At 35.9% G+C, this 17,278-nt stretch overlaps 1 protein-coding gene across 4 annotated transcripts in view; it reads right to left on the bottom strand.

The window, feature by feature from the left end:
- LOC110381538 (homeobox protein prospero) overlaps positions 1–17,278 on the bottom strand; it is a 98,105-nt gene that overhangs the window by 50,597 nt on the left and 30,230 nt on the right. For all 4 annotated transcript variants that reach the window (XM_064039648.1, XM_064039647.1, XM_049848432.2 and 1 more), the window contains exon 3: positions 4,458–4,516. The gene's annotated coding sequence lies outside the window, so the exon portion shown is untranslated. The remainder of the gene's footprint in view (positions 1–4,457; positions 4,517–17,278) is intronic.

Here is a 17,278-nt window from a genome sequence, read left to right as displayed (position 1 = left end):
CAGTTAAAAGGTTTGCCAGGCTTGGTGCCGGCGACCCTATGGCGTACAGCCGCCCGGAACGGTAGGCTTTTTAAAAATAAACGAGTTGTTATTTTTAGTGACAGAAGCAGACTAAGTGGCTTCGACCCGGGGGAAGTCCGACGTCCTCTGAGAGTTAAGCACACCTGACTGGCGATGCTCACGGCCCGATTCACACTTCTTTCAGCGCTCGAACCGCCCGAATGGAAAGTACATGAAAGGCCGGTTACTTCGTTACTAAGAAAAAAAGTAAAGCGAGCACGAAAAATGCTCAGCGAGCGGGAATTCGGGTGACGTTCTGTAATATTAGATAACTTGGGAGACGGCTGTCGGCTGCGTGCGCTGGCCTATGCTCCTCTATTTGTTGTCAGCACACGTTGTCGCAGGACCGACGCCTGCCTGTCGATATTAACTTTCCGACATCACTCCTACTAACATGTTACACTAATCATACTTTTTCCAACCATTTTACATTTTGAAATGTCATCCTCTCCCGTTTCCGATATTTGAATATAGAATAATATCGGTCATTCTTTCATTAATAATTCATAGACAAGTGTCAAAGTCAGATAATTTAACGCGGGAAGTGTAAAAATGTATTTTTAGAGCAAAACCCGACCACAGCACGCGGTCAGGCCGGAATCTATTTCATTATCAGGACGTTTAACTAACCTCACGTCAATGAACCGCGGTGTTTCTACTATAAAATTTATTTTGATTAATCCGTAACATTCTCGTATCTCTGGTAGGCTCGATGCCATTTCCGTAGGTACACGACGCATACACAAAGCAATACTGGCCACTGTCCACTCCTCTTACGGGACGAACACGAATTTTCGCACACACACAACCGCCTATTTCAGTTTTACCGCACACTGGTGCTTGTATAAAATTTATGGTGCACACTTTTGCATCGGAGCCGCTATAGCAACATAGATCTGTGGAAGGGGGATGGCGCTGGTCAGCCATTTCGTGTCGACGAGATTTATAACCTCTCTGTGCGTTGGCGCTAACTTTAGTAAGATGCGTGCATTTGACGTCCGAAGGCTTTATTAGTGAAACTAGGCACTGTATTTTTCGTATTATGTTTGAAATTCGATATTTGTCGGGCGATAAAATTGGAAAATGGTGGTGGGTAGGTAACAGAGCCATTGGGGGCATTATTTCAAAATGTACGGTTAGGTGGGGGGGGATTTAGGGTGGCGAGCGGGGGTCAGCCCGGTTGTTTGTCTATCGCCGCGCTTTCCCATTCACCGGGTGAATTTTCCGAAGCCCATTGCGCTTCCGACCCCACCACCCCCCTTGAGCCTTCCTCTCTGTATTTTTATTAACGGAATTATGGCGTCTGAATGAGTAGTGCCTACTTATATTGATTAGGCCTCCGGCGTATGGTATCGTGAATGTGAGCGTGATAAGCGCAGGTTTTATTTGGAGCCTACGATTGGTTAATACGTCGATATCTTACTTTATATAAATCTAGTATACCTTCAAATGGTTATAGGTAAGAGATGGGCAAGGCTTTTATTGTTAATTCATCTTTATGCAGGCGCAGAACAAAAGAGACTTATGAAATGTTTTTTATCCTCCTTTTTAATACCTCACTCACATTGCTTTTGAACTCATCCATTTTGTTTTAGAGTAAACGATATTGTTGTGCTGTTTTAATGAAAAGGTTTACGAGGAGATAATAAATACGAACAGTTGATGCTTACCTAGAAAATCCGGTTTATAAAAAAGTACTATAATTAAAAATCGAACACCTAATTCGCTTTTCGAACGCATTCAAAAAGCCTGCGTAGTCTGTGGGCGTTTCCAAATGCAAGGTTCTGATCAGAAACTCATAACGGACACGTCATGTCTTATCTATGGTGAAAAGTTGGGCCATAGAGTGCGCGGGAAAGCTTGCGCTGCGTAGTTTACCGACAACAGTTTCCGAACGCGTTTTGGTAGGAACAACTTTATTGTTACGCATTCGTATGTTTTTTGGTAGGGTTTACAATGAAGGCTTTATATGTTTATGTATTTTTTAAAACAGTATGTAAGACTTACATTTACCTTCATAAAAGCAAAAGTACGAAGTCATGTTAATACTTAGGTATAAAGTCATGTTTTCAAAGGCTAGGTGCTCCGTAATGTCAAATGTCGGTCTTGTCTATTATTTTTCTGTAGGTATTTTTAAGTATAATATCTTATTAGATTACTCATATACTTTATGTTCTATAATGTAGAAGTGATAGTAACAACTATACTAACTGCAATATTTGCAATTCTCAAACACCAATTATAATTATTAATGTATACGTTTCTATTATTAACCGGTAACAATTGCGGGCGTTCACTAATTTCCAAAATTGATTGTGTAATGATGTTGCCCTTGACCCGAAATTAATTGATAATTTGTGTTAGAATTGTTATCAAATATCAAACAGGTAGTATTTCTCATAATAAAACATTCCTAGGTCTACTTTTTTAATACTATATGTCGCTAGCAGTTTCACCCGCGTCCCATGGTAACTTTTTTGCTCACTCGGCTAAGATAAAGCCTATCAGAATGATTTAAACCTAACTGCTTCCAGCCTGACTGGATACAATTGAGTACCAGCATTTTAAACATAGCATTACGCACTAAACACCGACTTCTACGCTGTTTTGTTTTTTAGTTTTTAGTATATTTGGTAGACTTTTCGGTTTAGTTTTTTTGTAATTTAGTTTTTTATTATTAGCTTTTCAGTGATAAGCATAGTTGTCATTATTATTTAAATCTCGCGTCTTTCATAGCCCACGCCATTCGCCTCGAATTCGCGATGACTGGTTTTGATACGGCGTCGATAGCTTAAACGTAGGTTTTCGATGCTCAAAACTGCACAACTGATTAATGTTACGTTTTATCGGTTTTCAGTGTTAATTATGGCTTTTTGAGGAACAGATATCCGCCATTAATGTATTAGATTTCTTTGAAACTGTGTTGTGTGTGGTTTCGTTTGAAGTTTGTTATGATATCATTGTAAAGTGATCATCGATGTTATTCATTCATTGTCATTTTTGGGCTGTCAACTTGTACCTAGTCATGTTAACTTGTGCCTTTGATAAGGTTGCCATGTGCTTACGTTTATGTATTTTCATTTATGAGTCTTTATTATATTGTTTTATGCGTCTCTACGTGTTGCCTCATTTTCTATTTTATTTACATAATTTATGTTCATTTTTTCGTTATACGTCTATGTATTCAAATGTAACTGCAACTAAAACTAAGTTCAACAAAAATTTCAGTTACAAATCGTCTCTAAATTCCTAACGAACTAAAATCCCGTCAAAAACTTTGGTTATTCAACAAAAAAGGTTCAACCTATCCATCGCTAGACAAGCTTTTAAAACTATACTACCAAAAAGTCCGGATATGTCCGTACCGTCAGCAAAACGACGTAACATTATAACCGCGACTGTAGTAACAAGTCAACAGAGCTATGTACAGTCAGCAACGAAAATTTGCGCCCTTCAAATATTCACAACTTTTCTGAACGGGGGGATGGAAAAACTGTCGGCCTGTCCACTATGAATACTCTGTAGCTAATGTGTGTATAATGCGATTATTTTTACACTGGAAAACTCCTTTTTTTACTTAGTAAACGATATTCTACGTAAAATCACATAGGTACATTTTAAATATCTATAGTATTTTTTTATATTGTTCTTCATAGTTTAGCAGATTTAAAGGACAATTCACAGGAAAATAACAAAACAAAAAGAAACCTAAAAAATATTTATTCATATGTTATCCTCGTTGCGTCACATTCACAAGGTATTCTATTTAAATATAGATTAATAAAAAATAAAATGTCAGTAAAAAGATTTTTAGGTATATTTGTTACAAAAATAAATACAGAAAAAAAATACAAAATTGAAAAAGGAATACATAACGAGCTCAACCAAGGAACTAATTCAATTTTATGACAGCGGCCATCGCGTCACATAAGTCTATGGGCGGCAAGTGTCCAGGCACATATGCACGTCTGATTATTCGAAAATTCATGCCCTGTCCACCCCTGTCAGGCCGCAGACAAAATACGGGTATATGTACGAAATTCAGCCGGTTTTATTCCGGCGTTCGGCCGTCGAAAACCGGTGCTAGCCAGTTCATACCGCCCTAAAACTGCGTATGTACGTTACAAAGGAATTATAAAAGGCCGGTCAAGTCAGAATTGAAATTGGATTTTATTGTCTGACTGTACTTTATTTGTGAATTTTCGGTGTCTGAGATAATTTGATTAGGTTAACTTGTATGAAATATTTCCTAAGCCTGAAATGCGAAATCATGTGTTGAAAATGTAAATTAGTATTGGATATAGAAAATATGTAAAGTCTGGTTAGTTTATTTCGGAAGTTTGCTAGTAATTAGCTAGGAAATATAATTAACGCGGTTCACTATTATAATAGCTTACCATTAATATGATTTTGAGATCTTATCCACTGCGAAATATGCCCGTAGCCTTCGGTTGATCTGAAAAAAGAAGAAAAAATATTGTAATTTTTCAAATGCCTTATTTCATCTACTGTAAAAGACACTAACTAATCTTTCTAACAAAAAAAAACCATCGGATAAAATTCGGAAGTCTTCAAAAACCAGTCAAAACCAATTTCAACATGTTTCCTTTTACCAAGAATCGATAAGAAGTTACAACACTACTTATCGATATCGATCGGATAGGGGTGGCCACGTGCGCGACCACCCGGTGGGAGCGCGTGCGCCGGTCTATAGGAAATCTATGGGGTTTTTTGTTTCTTCCGATAAATGGCGATAAAGGCAATCTTTTGGTGAATTACCCCTATCAAGTTTATGGTGTTGTATCGTTGTTTAAATATATGAATGTTTAGGGATAAAATATCAATTGATTTGAAAGTTAATCAACACTTTAACTGTAGTAAAAACAAAAGTATATATCTTAGTTGGAACATAATAACATGAAAGACAGAATATTTCCTAGTTAGATTTCATTTACTCGTGGTGAAAGAGAAACACATTAAATTATTTTTTACTTACTTGATTCTTAATTAGAAATATGGTGTATTGAATTCACTTTCGCGAAAAAAGCAAGGAATAAATCTACCGCTTACATACTCCACGGAATTACATATTTATAATCATGTATTACATTTTTTTATTGCTACATTTGCAGCTTGCTTGACAGCAAACGTCTTAAAGACACTCCAATATATCTTTCTTCCAAAGGTACCGAAAGATGTTTCTTTACTATCAGTCACCAGGTGCCAGGGTACACTCCATTGATCGATTTATGGGCTACTAAGGGCTCGGTACACTGAAGAGGCTAATTGTCATGTAAGTGTAAGGTCTAAGTACAGGAAGTTATTTGTTATACTTATGTATCAGTAGCGTGGGTTGATTTATTTGCTGGTGCGTGTAGCTGCATTTGTGAGTTTTTTGAAGAATCAATTATTATGGTTATGGTAGGTTTAATTAGGCCTTCGAAGTTTTGATTCAGTTCGAGAAGAAATGAGGATTTAGTAGATACATAGTTACAAGCTGATGTGATAACTGGGAATAAGTCGGTTATAAGTTTTCTATTGCTTTTATATTTTCTTTACAATTTTCAATCAATTTAAAAGTTTATTGTTTTGGCCATGTTAGCCAGTTTTAGTTTTATTTAGTGTTCAAAGGCCGTACTTTATTCCTCTACTTTTTTTACAAATTCACCTTCACTTTCATACATGTGCAGATTTAGAAACCGACACAAATTTTTCCACTAACATCTGTTTCCATTAATCGTATCAACACCAGCTTCCGATTTACGACACTTGAACTCCACAAAGGCAGTATACGACTATACGTGTCAAATTAGTGCTATAAAAGATTAATATTTTGCACAAATTGAGAAAAAACTCGCAGATGTTTGATACTTTTGACTTTTGGTTAGTTTGCCGTCTTTTATTGAATGAGTTTCGATTTCTATAGTTCATTCAAGTTGCAGACGTCATTTTGGTTTGTATTTCTTAACATAATACTTCGTTTTTTTATCGGTCTTAGTTATCTTAGTTCTCATTGTTTACTTATTGCTCATTACATGGCCTGCTCTGCATAAGCAGTAAATTTTTGTTATATTTTCTCTTAAAAGTTCCTATTGTTTACTGTATATCTTGCTCTCCTAGCTAGACAATTTTAGTAACACTCCCTCATAAAACAAATAAAGCTCTAGTGCACAACCAAACTAGTTAGGACATCTCAAGAACATACCAATTTGTACAGCAAAAGACCCACAAATGTCCCACAAGGCCAAGAGCCCTTCACCATTAATATTTATTCGCGGGATGCGGGCCTTCACATTCAAGGAACAATTCTTATCCCCTCACTACAATAGGCTACTTGGCCACGAATTGGCTACTTGGCCCAAATTCCCACAAAGCCAATATTGGTCTACTTACAACCAAATTACCAGTATCGTCCCGCATCCTTAGACCCCTGCGGAGACAAATTTAATTTTAATCGTTTTTTGCAAGTTGCAACAGGATGTCCAAATTGTAATGCTCAAGGTTATAAATAACGTTTTCGGGTACAAGATTGGACAATAGATATGTTAAAGAATCAGGTTGTAATAAAGCAATTTAGCGTCTATAGGAAAAAATTGAAACATGATATCTGTATGTCGCGGAATGTTAGGGTTGGTTTTTTGATTGACAACTAACTGCGAATTATCATGTTAAAGAACAGGGCAATAAAACGCCGCCCATCCGGATGCGAAGTCAGACGAATCAAACTTACAAAACCAAGAAAGTCAAATCAAAATTACATGTTATACTTAACCCTTCACTTATCTCGTCAGCGGAATTGTCAAAACACATTCTGTGTTGGGGTGCGTTCACACGCCCATTTGTAAGACTTGTGACGTCAGCGGATGCGACGTAAGGACTCGTCGTCTTGAATGGACACGCACACACGCACACCTGTACACCGACGTCTTGGAGGCATGTGTGGGTGAATGAACGTACGGCGTGTTTACGCCGAGATTGTAGATAGGCCGACTATGGAGATTGACGGCCGACTAACGTGGACAAACATGCCCGATTCGACTAATTGAAACACGTCCGTTATCCCAGATTGGCGACAAACAGTTTCGAAAAAAAACTTTTTAATGAGCAAACAGCAGTTTTCCATCATAAATTCACACTTGAATTGCGACGATCGGGCTAGAAAACTGTTTCGTCATTTCCGAAATTTTAATAGTGTGTGTTACGATGAATGACGGGGGCATTGGACCTTGTGCCAAAACCATAATACACGGGCAAAGTTGTTTGTGCAGTTAGATGGGTTAATTTGGACTCTATTCTTGTGGTGGTAATGTGTTTGTGGGGTGAAGAAGTATTGTAGTGGCGGTATATCGGTATGAGCTCGAGGGGTGAGGCGCGGGCAGGTGTGAGACCAGATGTCTTGAACAAATTGCCGTGCCATAAGGTACGTGGACGCACCCTTAGTTCTGTGGGCTCGGCGTGTGCCAAGTTTTAATTTTATGCTTGATTAAGACTCGGATACCGGGAGCGACTAATTAATGGCCAGGAGATCGACTGTGCGGCTTTTCGAGTGCTTTGCCGCATTACCTCTGTACCACTAGTTCTTAGGTTTTTGGAAGTTTCTGCGCAAACTACTGCCAAGCTGCAGTTTTAATGTTGAGCTGTTTATCGGAGTAATGTAATGCAAACAGCTTAAATGTGGATTTCAGTTGTGAGAATTTACTATGTGGCTGGATTCAGTTGTTCAAGATATTACGTGTATATTTAGTGTTTTATTAATTTTTTACTCACATGATTTTACGTGAGTATTTTCAATAGACTTAGAGATTATTTTATTTCAGTCCTCCAAACGGCAAACGTACAGTCAGGCATAAAAAACACACACACGTCTCAAAGACGCATAAAATAACACACAAATATAATACACTATTAAACATTAAATACACGTACATCGTTCTAAAGCCTCTGATGTAAAGCCTGAACGTATCATCAAAGTAAAGCCACTTTTTTACACCGTAAGCACATTTTTTTTTACGTATCAATGGACAGTGTACCCAAGGTACCTCCAGTTAATGGAGGCAGAAAGAAAATGCGCCGTAAAGAATAAATAACGAGTCGATGCAGTTTGCTTTTTAACTTAACTATGCTTTATTTTAGTCTGGCAATATTGAGGATTTTTATTCAGCTTTTTGCTTTAAGTCACTGGTCAAAAGAGTTTTTAAAAGCATAATTTTTCTGATTAGAGCCAGGATTAAAAAGTATCGTTGCTATCATTAATTTGTAGTAATACAAAGTTATTTTCCACGTTTCTTACTTATGTCTGTAGTTTTTATAAGTAATGAAGCTTTTTCATAGACATATCGGGAACTGGTCTTTCTTAAATGAAACCCACATTTTAATTCAGGGAATAAAAATTAGAATAGAATGTCATATTCGAATCAAAACTGACTAATAAGAAAAGAGCATTCTTTATTCAAATTGCTGACAAGTTCTATTTCCAAAAGTACCCATCATCGATATATATGTACTACGTACTAGATAGAACGTTCCGAACAAAAAGCGTACCACACTGAACTGCAGTGCAGACTATGCAGTGCCCAAAATGGCAAATCAGAGCGATTTTGACGCCTGCGTCAGATGGATGTCTATGAAACGACAATTATAAAATAGAAAATACATATCAAGGTATAAACTTACACATATAAACTATTCGAGAGTCAAGTTAGTAAAATTACACGCTGTTCATGCTATTACAACGCTTGTATATCATACTTTTCATTAATAATTCAATTTTACAAATATGCATTAATTTGTTCCCGCCCGCCATCTTAAATTATGGATTAAGAAAATCGTGCAGAAACAGATGTGCCATAAAACTGGCAGTAGGTAAAATATCAATGAAAACAGACTTCACTTTGTCATGGTATGTTCTTACTTTCAAGAAAAAATAATTAAATTCGCGAAAATTTGTGATAGCCCTCTTAAGACAAAAAACATCGTAATTAATATTAAAAACTCTAAAAATAAGTTCCTGGTTTTAATATATTACATGATTTTGCATTCAATTAGATATAAATAAACTTTTTGATATATTACATGATTTTGAATTCACTTAGATATAAACTTTTTGAGTAATGAAAAATGTAGGCAAAATACGAGCGACACTTCAGCAATTAACATCAATGAGGATGACTAAATGTCACAATACGTCAACGAGATGTCAACAGACGACATAAGCGGGTAAATTATTTGTATGGATGTTCTTGTCTATCGCTAGAATATATGTCAATGGTACCCATGTACTTGTGACGTCATAACACCCGAATATCATTCGGAAAATGGAAGCTACGTTCAAATGATTTCTAAAATGGCGTCGGCTAGGTAGCGGAAGTGCCGATGACCGCTGCGTTCGTAATTATTTTATTTCACGGAAGTTATAGTCATTGACTCTTTGGTCGCAGCCGTATGGCGATTATATGTGAGTAGATGTTTTTGTCTGGTTCAGGTAATTTGTGTTTCATCTATTTTACTTTTACCTAGCATTATACATAGACCTATTCAACCTGTGTTGCACATATTTCGCACAAAAGTAGCGAAAGAAACGTAAGTAAATATGGTGAGCTAGCCTTCATTTCAAAGAAATTTTAACGAAATGATGACGTCTTTTTCGTGAAAGCGGGTTAAAAATGCAAATTGCTTGACCTAAATCTGTTGTCCACTTAGGTATATCTTATGTCGATTTCTTGATCTTCTAGTATCTCTCTTACATAAATAGGAATAAGTAGTGCAGTGCATCAAAAAAAGAAACCATTCGAAAATTAAAAGAATAATTTCAAAATTGTGCCAACCCCATCGCCTTCTAAATTTAAAATTGTAAAATATTACAGCCTCTGAGCTAGGGATGCCGTCAATTGTTTGAATCGATCAATTGTTAAGACCCTCATACTTTTTCTAGGGTCGATTCGATTATTGTGACGTATCGAATATAATAATAGAGGAAAGGAGAAAGGGGTCGGCTGCACCTTTAGCTATTCCGGGACAAAATGTCGCGTGCCCGGTGCGTACAAGCGTATGATACAAGTTATCCTCCGGAACAAATGTGCATCTTACACCTTGTCATAACTGTACTACAGATGGATTTTTTCGACCGTGTCTCTGATTTTCTTAACTGAAATCACCTAAATTATCGAATTTAGGACGAAATCCGTCTTTCTTTAAAATATACATAGGTATATCGATTCATAGTCAAGTAAAGTCGATAAATCGAATCATTCGATATTAAAATCGATAATCGTTATTGCCAAAACAGATGTGCAATCTTTACAGAGAATTTGCATTATTGTTCGCGTATATCTAATGGGGGTACTTCGAAGAGGATTTTTATTTTTATTGATATTGGCATGTAAGCTGCGAATGCGTTTTTGCATCTGTAGGGGCGCGTGCGATCGCGAAAGATGTTTTGCCGATGATCGATCGATGTCTTCCATTGTGATCGAAAACGTATCGAGTTTCGGGATGCGATTGTTTTGGCAGAGAAATAATCGAATAGATAATTAATGATCTTTTGATAAGATTGCGATGTGTTGATCGATGTAGGTAGATGGCAAAAAAGTTAAAGAGTCTATTTATGGATGTTGTTTTTAGAGATTTTTTGATAGATGATTGTCAGGTTAAGTTTATATCTTTGGTAGTAGAGTATAATAATTACCTGTAAGAAGTGTACGTTTTATCAAATTGTGTTTTTTTTTTAAGTTGAAGACGCCCAAGATATATCTACGTGCATTAACAATTTGCCTTTTTTGGTACCGATTCCAAATTCCAAAAAATACCAAAAATAAAATTTCCAAACCGCACAAAACGCTCAAAACCTAACAAACTTAGATTCGCGTGAAACTTTATCGATCGCGATGCGCACCCCTCGCCGCCATCTTGGGCGCTTGAGCAGCTGCGCCTGCGCCGGGTCAAAGGTGCGAGGGGTAAGCAGCTATTGTAGTGTAGTGGGCGCTGAGTGCTCTGTCTGTAGGATTATACTCACCGCCATATTGGATGTATCGAATTATTGACTTACGATTTACGATTACGACTATAGGTTTCCATATTTTCGAGAAGGGAAATTAAGATTTTTTTAGTAAAAATTGTGGTTTGGTGACAGATCGGTGATGTTAGACCTTAAAATGCGGGTGTATTAGATGATTTTCCTAGGAAGGGGGCAACGGCGAAAAAAATTTTTTTGCAAACACCAAACGCTGAAAACATTCTAATCAAGAAGTCCATCATAAAACAAAATTCATTAAGCATCAGTAGTAGACTTAAATCACTTTCCTCAAAACAAATAAGGAACTTACAACAGCCGAGAACAAACCACCTGGTCACTGAGATTGATTTAGGCGCCACTGTTACTGCAACCATGAAGACATTTGATACGCCCACAAAACACATTAAGTGCCGGATCAAACATGTGCATCGATGCTATCTTTTTAACACGTGCCTTCTTTTCATCAAACTTATATTCAACCTTATTCACATCTCTCAAAGTTCAAATTCCATCGGTCAAAAACTCTAAGGAGAAGACATGAATCACCTTACGATGTTCGAACGTCTTCAAGCGGTTTTAGACTTTGTTTTTGAGAAAGTAAGGTTGGTATTTGATGGAAATGGTTTTACTATAAATGTTTATCGTAAGGTGCGGGCGTAAAATCAGCTGGTCGGACTTGTAAAGACGTTTTTTTCTTGCAAGGAGGTGTTTTCCAAATTCAACTTTGAAAGTTTGTAATAAGGTTGAATTTACCTTGACTGGTTAGTTGTCAATCTAGGGTCTGCCAAAAAGGTGTTGCGTTAAGAAAACTTAAGAAATATACGATTCTCATCCTTATATCTTTATAAATAAGATGCCTTAGAAAATTACATAGACATGTTTGTAATATTTTTGCCAGAAGGTGGTCTACTTGTCAATACCGGATGACGCATCTTAATTTTTTTCTGATACCCTACTTGTATTCAATAGATCTACAAGGTGCAGTTTAATCTATTGTAAAAACGATTTTGGCAAACATCTTTAGCTTAGTTAAACGACCTTTCATTTCGCCTATAAAGTACCGAGTTTTAATATCAGTTACGTAATAATAATATAAAACTTATGAACCACTAATGTATCCTTATAATCCGCGAACAATACTTGAACAAGTAAGAGCTTTAACAGGGGTCGATCGACATGTGCGCACGCGCCGCGTGGCTCGACAATCACAGTAATAATAACTAAAAAAATAATAATAAAATCGGGTGAAGAATAAAGAAAATCACCCCCTGCTCCCCTTGGCTTTATCTTGTAGACTTGGAAATGTTAAAGATAATAGGGGCGAGTCCCCTCGATCGTGCGCGCGCGCACCTTTCGCGGGGGTTGCACCGTGGGGCGTTGTGACGCGTGCGGCTGGCGGTTAAGTTCAAATTGTTGACGCGTCTTCTGTTTGTAGTAAGTACTGGTACTGTATGGATTTGAATTTGAGTCGGTAATGCATACTGACATGACAGCGACTTTAAAATTGTTGGGAAAAGAAGTTAGTATTTAAGCATCATTTATAATCCATTTGCATTACTACAACTAAGTATACTGAGGAAAAAAAGATTCCAACAAATGCGTCCTCCTTCTTTTTGGAAAGTCGGTTAAAACAAAAAGCTCAGAAAAAAACATGTAGAACATCTAAAACTTCAAAGTAATCTTCGTCTACTTTTAGCAGTAATATCATAGTATACTTTTTCAATTACCAAGACTTTCTACATATGACGAGATTACTTTGGTACAAAATGACGTACCAATACGGCCCAAAATCAGAACGCCTCAACCACATATTAGCTTATTTCTAGTTTCGTACGAGTTGCTACGGCCTACGAGGCGTACTCTATTTCCTACGAGCTAGGCCAGGAAATTAAAACCCTGCGTCATTTTTCTTTCGTACTTGACTTTCGTGGTACTTTAGTTGACGAAAGTTAATGGTTTGATTGTTAGTAAGTAGGTATGGTTTAACTTTCTAATTGATTGAAAAACAGAATATTTTTAAAACTTGTTTAATATATATGTTAAAGTAAGCATGATATACTAAATGATTCGTGTAGGTATACAGTGATTGCGATATATGTTATTTGTTTCGAGAGGAAATATTTGTAAACACTCTGAAACACAGACGACTATAAAACATCTTACTACCAGGCTTGCTTAGCTTCAATGAGAGCTTAAAATCGGCAATTACATAGACACTTGAACAGTTCGAAAATCCCTAAAAAATCGACAGCAGCTTTTGAAACTAAATAAATCAATCAGAAACAGATAAGGCCAATCCAACAAAGACAATATATTTTTGTAACTACGTCAATATAAATCAAAAGCCAATTACTGAGATATGAATGAAACGGGAAACGGAAGCAAAGGACGTATTCAAAAAGCTCAGAGATAGGCTTTGTAGTCCACCTTTGATTACCTGACGCAGAACGCGGACCAAAGACAATATGTGGACGTGAATGGAAAGGAGAAATTAGTTTTTTTTTGCTGCCATGTTGGTACTTCGGCCTATGTATTTTTTTTTCGCGATCCTCTCCGATGTTTGCTTGGTGATTGTGAATTTTGTTAGTTTAATTGTTTTTTGGATGGTCCTCCTTTTTTGGGTTTCGTACCCAAGCCCTACTGCTAAGCTATCGCTGTCACCAAGTCTGTACCTCATGAAGCATGATTGTTACATAATTGTATTTTTTTTTTTATGTCTATCTGTTACATAGCTAGATATAGTTTGTTGATATTACAGTAAATACTAAACACTGCCATGTAATAGCGACTCTTTACTATATTCATCCACTAATTAACCCGTTGTATACCGTTTTATACGCGACTCACAATTGATTTTCAATTGTTTTACAATTAGCGACATACAAGCACTTAACTTATACAAAAACACAAAAATCTGCACATCTAATCCCCACAATCCTATTCCATTTAACTCCTCTATTTCTTACTCAAAATCAATTATTGTGGTTTTCAAAAAAAATCTGACAAGACATGCGGGCCACCATATGGCAAGCAAGGTGTTCTATCAAAGAAACTCTTTCGGCAAAAGGTGCAAATTTTGAAGTAGGTCATCTTCTTATTAAAGACTTTTTGCTCCATGTCATTTCTTATATCTACCTGGCTGGGTACACGTGGCTTGTAATAGTAAGAACACCGTGTGTTAGGTATAAAAAAAATAATTTACCTATATGTTTAAATTTAGAACGCCTATACCTCATTCGAGTAGGCATAAAGGTAAATAATCTTAAGACAACTTTTTATACAAATACATAAATAATCTGTAAAGGACTTTTTACACAAATATCAAAAACATGAAATACTGCCAATATGCCAAATTGAACCATTCAATTGATTATGTTATTATTTTTAAACGTTTTTAAATAAAACATCATTTCAAAATGGTTTATCTTTAGTTATATACCAATCTATTTAAACAGAGTACCTATAGCTGTTATAATTTAAGCATGTAGGCAGGTTATATTTTTCCAGGTAGGTACGAAAGGATAAAATAATGTGTAGAGAGACTAAACGGATGTTTTGCGGTTAAATTTTTAGCTTGTTTTCAAGTCAAAAAACATTATTTTTATCTATACCTGTTCTTATATAATTGGGTAGGTAATCCCGGCTGTGGACTTTCCAAACTCAAATGCAGTAGGTAACGTTAGAAAAATATTAATAACTGCTGATTTTTATAAACAACTTAATTTGAAATTAACAGTATCATCACTCAACGACCAACTAATCGAATACTGATTATAATTAAATAAAGGGGTTTAAACCCCGTTTAAACACTTATAATCATAGCCATTTAAATAAAAATTCATAAACAATTCATATGATTTACTACAGTACTCGAGGTCACAGCAATTATCTATGTTAGTGTGCCACAATCTCTAATAATCAATAGCATTTAGCACACGCCACCCCATCAAAATACCATCAAACATGACACGCGAAAACCTACCTTAACTGTACGCAATAAAATCCAATTTCAATTGTCACACAAACTGGTCTTTAATGACCACCAAAATTGATTGATCCCTCGATTTCTTACGTAGCTTCTACTTTGTTCGAGTCAAAGATGGTATGAGAGGTCATATTACGTTGGTTTCATCCTCTGTATGCGTTCTAAAACACATCTGTTTGCTAGTTCTTCAGTGGGATAAACGTGACATTTGGTGAAGCGTTACTTGAAGGATTTTTAATTCGAATTTGGTTTTGTTATTGGTTAGGGGTAACTATTCGGTGATAATTAGACGAGGAAATCACGACATAATTATAAAACAGTAGTCCTCTGCTGCAGTGTTTGAGTTTCTATTCGCGATAAATTGAAAAATTGCTGAATGAATTATTATGCGGTTTTCGCTACATTACATTAGGTATTTTAAAAATAGGTACATGTGCGAATTCGGGGCGGTCAACTTTTGAGGTCAATTTTCGAGCTATTCTTATGGATGGGTTATAGGATACCTATAGGTGATTGTGGGCTGAAGGAGTCTCGTAAAGAGGGTATGTAATATGTCAATACTTATTTTAGTCAAAGGTTTAACCTATACCTTTATTACCCAAATAGAATACCTAAATCCTGTTGCATAAAGGGCTCTAGATAGGCGGTTTTGATTGATTGACGGTAAAGAAGAGGTTTATATACATCTTGTATACAGAAATTAAAAAAGAAAATAATTTTCGTATTGCTTCTTATAAGAATCAACATTCCACGAAAACTCTTAACAATTTCCAAAAAACGACATTTAGTTATGGAATTTATTTTGAAAAATCTCATGAAAGAAATAAGCGTAAAAAGTTATGGAAATGAGAAGTTAACATCAATAAAATTATTTAAATCACATCGCCCCTTTCAATTAAAGAGCATACATCCATTATAGTGTGGGCCGAGCCATGAGCGACTAGCGATTTTAGAACAATCATTATTTTGTATGAGGCTACTTACAGTTTCCTGTGAGAAAAGTTTTTTTTCATATTTAAATGTATCTTTGTCTTAAGATATGGTGTATTAGGACGTATTTTTGTATGTTATGTTTAAACTTTCTTCTTCATACGAACTTTTTTTTCCAACTTGAGCCAAATAAAAGTATAGTATTTTTATACTGAAAACAAATGAGTACATTCTTGTGAATGCCACATGTACTTTATAATTTGCATCACTTAGGTATGTCAAAGATCATTCCTTTCCAAAAAATCAACTACTAAAGGGATTTTTTAACCTACAAAACTAAGAAAAATATTAACATTATTTCAAAGCTTCACAAAACTTTAACCCTCTTATAACTTGCGCCTCACCCCCGTAACGCTCACACAAGACAGGAAGCATAGAGTCCCGCCACAAAAGAGAACATATAATTACAATATCATACCGGGACAGATAGCAACAAGAAAATGGCGGCAAGTGGCTCACTTGTCGCTTCCTTTGCCACACAGGTTTTCAAATTATAAGCTATCGTATGACATTTCCTTTACCTTTTTAATTCATCTTTTTGTATCTTTGATGTTCTGAATGGGTAGGTGATTGACCTGTTATCTATAGGGGACTTTTTAGGTCCGATTGCAGTCAAAGGGTTACGTATACAAACAATTTAATACAGCAGATTCTTTCGTATATTTTATCTTGGTTTTCTAATGTATTTTGATAGTAATAAAATGTGTTAATTAATGTGTAAATGTGGAAGTAAATGAAGAGACAATATGACGTGTTTTACGTTCCTGCGGAAGTTGTTAAATTAGAGGGGAAACTAAAATGGTGATTACCGGGAATTTGCAATATTTTATGTAGATAGGTATGTTGTGACCCTCTTTTTAATTGTGGTTTTATATATGCACATTAAACTACATTGAGGAAATAATGGGTAGGTAACTAGTTACCTAAGAATTAATAAAAATCATATGTATTTATTTATCTGCAATTGCAATGACGTCAAGACATGTTTTTGTATTCACTGTTTTTGGTATATTTTGTAGATATATTTTAATAAGGAAAACTAGTATAAACGCTTAATCACTTAAAGGTATTATGCCAATTTTAAATTTAGTCTTATGGATAAAAATATCGTCCTATAATAGAAAACAATGCAATTGGTAATGTTTTTTATCTAAGCCTAAATGTGCCATTAAAGAAGGAAATACATAAAACAATAGATAATTGAGTCCATATTGTTCTACACCAGGTGCATT

The sequence above is a fragment of the Helicoverpa armigera genome, chromosome 20 (assembly GCF_030705265.1).
Source record: "Helicoverpa armigera isolate CAAS_96S chromosome 20, ASM3070526v1, whole genome shotgun sequence".
NCBI lineage: Eukaryota > Metazoa > Arthropoda > Insecta > Lepidoptera > Noctuidae > Helicoverpa > Helicoverpa armigera.
This window is presented reverse-complemented; position numbering and strand designations above follow the sequence as displayed.